Genomic DNA, 6,219 nt, shown 5'->3' with positions numbered 1-6,219 from the left:
GATCGATGCGTTTTTGTTCAAAAACGCATCGATCGATGCGTTTTTTTAAAAACGTTCTTGCTATACTGAGGGACAGGTTCCTCTGTTTATTCTGAGGAACTTTTCCCTCGGTATATTCCGAGGGACGTCTCCCTCGGAAAATTCCGAGGGAGCTGTCCCTCGGAAAATTCCGAGGGAGCTGTCCCTCGGAAAATTCCGAGGAACTGGTCCCTCGGTATATACCGAGGGAAAAGTTCCTCGGAATAAACCGAGGAAAATGTCCGTCGGTATACTCTTATCGATCGATGTATATATGTTCAACACGCATCGATCGATGAACTTCCGAGGAATTATACCGACGTCAGGTGGAGGCGAACTGCCCATTCTGTCACCAAATGCGGTACTGGGTGTTGGGCCTTGTTCCCAGCCCAGGTAAAGCCCTCCCGGGTGAAGTGGACCGCTATCTAACCGGGCACAGGGGAATGATCCACGTAAGTGGGAAACCCGTGAATTAAAAAAAAAAAAAAATCTCTCCAACAAAGATCAATCCACGTTTGTCAAAACGTTGGACTTGTTATAATATACAAAGTTTGGGACATAACCATGAACCACGCAAAGAATTTATGTATATTATTCGAGAAGTGATTTGATACATGTCATTTTTATAATTATTTTCACTAAAAAAATAATATAGCATGCTAGAATTAATTATTTGACTTATGATAAATATGACTTGACAATTATATTTGATGTATATTTATATTTTTAGTAAACTTTTTACAGTATAATAATAACTCAAAAATCATTATAAAATAAATATATTCAAATATATAATTAAATAATATAATAATACAAATGTAAATATTTTACAAATTTTAAAATATTATTGAGGTATATTTTTATAATCATATAATTTTTATTATTAAACAAGATTTTCCAAATTTTTATACAATCTTTTTAAAAATTATAAATTTTTGTATGTAATATCATTTTTAGTTTTGATATCTACCAATTCTATAATTTCTGTTTAGATTATATTTTCCTAATTATAAAAATTATATATATATATATTTTAATTTATACAAGTTAATTTAAAGCAAATTCTCCTAAATAGATTATTTTCAAGTTTTGCTCACAAAAATAGACCATAAAGAGAAAAATGACCAAAATGTTTCATTTAATAGGTAAAATGACACTAATACCCTAAATATATAAAAAAATAACAAATTAAAAAATTAAAAAAAGAATAATTTTTTTATTTATAGTTTTAGATTATATTTTTTCAAATTCGAATTTTTTAATAATTTTTTTCTTAAAATTTTCTTTTTTCAAATTTTTATTTTTATTTTTTGTTTTTAAATTTTCTTTTTGTAATCCGAAAATACTTTTTCAAACTATTTTAAAAAAATTTATTTTCAAATTTTTAATATTTATTTTGTATTTTATAAAATTTTAAACATCAATCCCAAATTCTCACCCCTTAAGTATAAATCCTAAGTTTTGGATTAGTTAACCCTAGAGGTATAAATGTATATTTACCTTTTTAGTGAAACATTTTGATCATTTTGATCCTTAGAGTCTATATTTGCGATAAAAACTTTTTTAGTGCTATCCTACGGTATTTCTCTTTATTTAATATATCTTTTAACCAAAAATTCATTTTATCATAATTTGTTTTAAAAATTAATATTTATGTTAAAATATTGGTATAAAAATAATAATATCTAAAATATTATGAAAATTTTATTTTTAAATATAATTTAAATTTAAAATTTTTTTTACTGCTTATATAACATACTACTACTATTTTGCCATTAGTTGTATCAATCGAAACTTTAGAAGTAAATAAGTAATAACATAGGCGATGCCCATGTGACCTATGTCCATTAGGTAAATCGGTGGTCCACATCAGCAAAATCTGGAGGATAAGGGCTGCGCCCAAGATGTACGTGCTGGGGGGTCACCACGCATTGGGCTTAGAGGAACTTTTGGGCCGTGAAATTGACCGCGAAAGCGAGAATTTGAGGGATAGTCCTACGATGTATAGAGATGCCATGTACGAGACTGTATAGTACTGTCATGGGCAGACCAACCAGAGCGAGGACGATCGTTGCTCGTTGGAGATATATCCCAAGCATCTCGTATCGGTTGGCACCATATGCTTGTCCACATCGTGTGTCGACTGCGCTTCCCATACGTAACCGTACAACAAACATTAAAAAGCCAAAATAAGATTTAATTGTGTGCTTCAATTTTTTTTGTTAGACCGTCATATATCAAATTTTTAAAAAATTGTTAAAAAATCCATCTACTAATTAATATTCTTTGACTTCTATTTCGAAGCAAAGCATACGAGAATTTTAACAAAAGTGAAAACGAGTACACGAAAGGGTTAAGACATGCATTGTGGTTGACATCTGACTTCCCTCTTAAGGCAGAAAGCTTCTTCCGCTTTTTGATATGTTAGCAAATATGGTCAAAGCCGTGAGGAGACTCAGAGAGCTCCTCAGTCCTCACCACAATCAAGTGACAACGACAAATCAAGTGCTCTTAGCCTAGTGGTAAAGGGGTTTCAGCTGGAGTTTCCGCCCTGAGTTTGATTCCTCTTGGCCACCCATGGACGCCTTAAGTGGGAGAAAACCCAGATTTCTGTGGGTCTCTTGTTGATTAGTATTTGGGCCTAGAAAACCTTTAGAATACCGTGTTATCAAAAAAAAAAAACAGGTACAAAGATACTAAAGTTGACCCTTTGCTGTTACCATCAGATTACAAACGGGTCGAATCAGCTGAGAATAAAAGCAGAATAAAAGCCAAGAAAGCTAGAATCAGGAAGAACAGAAAACAAGCTGCTTTGAAACCTGGTTCCTCGAGCTCCCGTTCCAATCAAGAATGAGAGAAAGTTTGGTTGGGTTCTTATTTGTGAGATTCTTAGTGAAGACACGTTTGTTAAGTAAGAAACAGCCATTTTTCTCTGTTCAGTTAATCAGTGAAGTTGGTTCATGGTTGATCTGAATTGTTTATAAACTAAACTAGCTAGGGATGGGAAAAAAAAACTAACCCAAAAATCCAAACTGATATAATCGGTTAAAGGGTAAATCTAAACCGAATGGTTGGGATTAACTAAATGGACTATAATTAGTCGACCCAATTTTACGCTGGTCCTAATCGGGCATTAATAATATTCCTTATATATTAATTGAGAAACATTACAACATTATTTTGTAGCCACGTGTTAAGAATGAAATTCAGAATTCTTAGAAAAATAGGTTGGTCAATCTTAATTTATATTATATTTTTTATTAAACTAACTATCAAATTGATAAATAGTGTATAAAAGAATATTTTTACAGTTTCCTTAAATAAACGTTACATAATTACCTAATATGATTGACGTATATATAACCATTAATAATTATGAATAAGAAAGATTTGATACCAATTTTTGTATCATTCTTCATTTTTGTCTAATTTTATATTATTAAAAGAAATTAAACAATCACATTAACCATATAATAAAAAATCAGATTTTTTCGTATATGTTATATTTTAAATTTTTAAAACAACTATAAATTATTAGATATTTTAAAATCCCACTTTGAAAATTTTGTGATCAATGGCTTAATTTGTTTTGTTATGACAAGATACAAGTGATAATAAAATTGTATTAATATGGATTTTTATTTAATAAATATTCAAATTAAATAATATATATATATATATTCAGCTAACGAATTAAATCAAGAAAATGGGTTGCACCAATTTAGTCTTGAAACCATTCAAAACTATGTGGAAGACAAAAGTCAAATTAATTCTATTTTTGAAACAATATTAAGCTGCTGGTTCTAAAACCATTAAAATGGTTCTCACTGATGTTAAAGTAAAGTATTTAAAAAGTTGTAGAACCTATTTGTAATATAAATTCCCTTGACGACCACATTACGGTTTTTATAGGTATAAACAAGGTGATAAGAATTTTAATCCCAAATCGATGAGGCTCATCATAAATTCAACATAGATATCACTCCACAATTACAATTACAAATGCTCGGTCCAACATATAGATGATTATATAAAGAAAACATAATTGTATGCATATTAAAAAAAATTCAAACTCATATACATATTTAATTTGTTAATACTATACATTTTAAAATTTTATTATATAAGTTCACCATGCGCAAAAGCGCAGATCTTATTCTAGTTTTGTAGTTAAAAGGCCTACCAATTATAAAACATGTTATGAATGGGTCACTTATGTTTTATTTTTTGTGTGTAGATAATACAGTATAAACAATATAAATTAATATAATCAATAAATTAATAAACACAATAAATTAAAAAAAATGTTGGTCTTGATACAATAAAATTGTGTCTTTCTTACGGGAAACTAACCGTATAGATGTAGTATTTGAGATTCAATTCCATAAGACCGTTCTTACACTTTGTTTCTATGAGACCAATATCAAGCTAAGACAAACCGAGTGGTGTAATAATAAGAAAATAAAATAAAGCAAGCAACAAAGATGGATTGGTTTGATTTCAGATTATAAAAGATCTAAGCCCAGGGGATTGACAAAAAAAAAAGATCTAAGCCCAGGGTCAATAATTGGAAATCAACGAGCATGAGCCAAACATTTACTCAAGGAACAAATCGTAGCAAGTCTTAAACTCGAACAACAAAGCAAGATCGATCCATTTTCGTGGTATCTATCCTTTTATCAAGCATTCCTAATATCTAAAATGTCTTTTGAATCAGAAAAGATGATAAACATTATGATCAGATTCGATATGTTCACAATTCGCCTTAACATCAACTTTCGTTGGTTAAGGAAAAATTGTTCATCTATGTTTTTTTAGCAACCTAAAACATTTTTGATTATTAGATTCAATCTAAGATCAGAGATTAAGTTGTCAGTTTATTATCAGAATTAAGCTCAACTATAAATTAGAGATGTCAATTGGGCTGCCCAAGTCCAAATGGGTTGTCCAAATGGACACAACAGTCCAAATGGACATTATTTTTTTAAGCCCAAATTGTATCAGACCAAATTGTCCAGACCAAATTGGCCCAAGTCCAAATGGGCATTCCACAAAGCCCAAATACAATTTCTGCTTTAATATGCTAAATCCATAAAAAAACATTTTTTTTGTGAAACATCCATAAAAAACATAAATTTCAAGTTTTACATATCCAAAGCATAGAAAATTCATATATTAGTTCATACATAATGGTTCATACATAAAAATAAAAAATCCAAAGCATAAGTTTTGATTGCCCTTCTCTTCTTTATCTTCTCAGCCTCTCCTATCAAATTAAAACACATAAGTTATCACACAAGCAGATAGTAAAATACATTGGTTTAAACATGACAGTAACATCAGTTCAAACAAAGTAACATGACAGTACATATCACACAAACATCAGTTCAATGTATAAAACACTACTCAACAAGGCATCAAACATTTTATAGATTCATATCACACAAAGTAACATGACAGTAATCACAGACATCAGTTCAAGTGAGATTAATGATTATACCTTTAGGGTTTAGTTGAGTCGGGTCCTCTTCTTCCTTCCACTTCCTTCTGCTTCCACATTGGTATCTTGCTTATCTTCTTTACCTTCCTCATGTAAATCGCATCCAGCTATCAAAAACAAGAAGTTCAATCAATAATTTCACATATCAGATACACAAACCCATCAGATTATAAATGCAACAGACTCACCAATCACTTCAAAACCTCTGAGCCAGTTTCTAGTGCAGATTAAAGCTTGAACATTTGAAGGGAGAAGTCTGTTCCTGTATTTGCTGAGAACCTTACTTCCGGCACTGAATGATGACTCTGATGATACCGTTGTTATTGGGATGGATAAGACATCGCTTGCCATTCTAGAGAGCTCCTTAAAACGGTTTGCGTTGTCCCTCCAATACTCAAGGACATCTAACTTTAAATTTGACACCATATCAAGCACAAGTTCACTCAGATACAAATCCAAAGCAGATTTCCTTGTTCCTGCTTGTTGAGAGAAGAACGCATAGAAGCCCTACAAAGAAAGAGATTATTAAAGCATCAGTTTCTGGTAGATAACTTAAATGACTTACACCATAACCAGCTGGTAGAGCATCTTCTTCTACTTCTTGTGAACTATGAGCACTACTATTCTTCTTGTATACTCCATACAACTTCACCACCTTTTTTCGTATGTAATCCGTTTTGGATTTACATGTTGCTGGATCT

The sequence above is a fragment of the Brassica oleracea genome, chromosome C7 (genome assembly GCF_000695525.1).
Source record: "Brassica oleracea var. oleracea cultivar TO1000 chromosome C7, BOL, whole genome shotgun sequence".
Classification (NCBI taxonomy): domain Eukaryota; kingdom Viridiplantae; phylum Streptophyta; class Magnoliopsida; order Brassicales; family Brassicaceae; genus Brassica; species Brassica oleracea.
The sequence above is the reverse complement of the archived record's forward strand: the minus strand, read 5'-3'. Positions refer to the sequence as shown.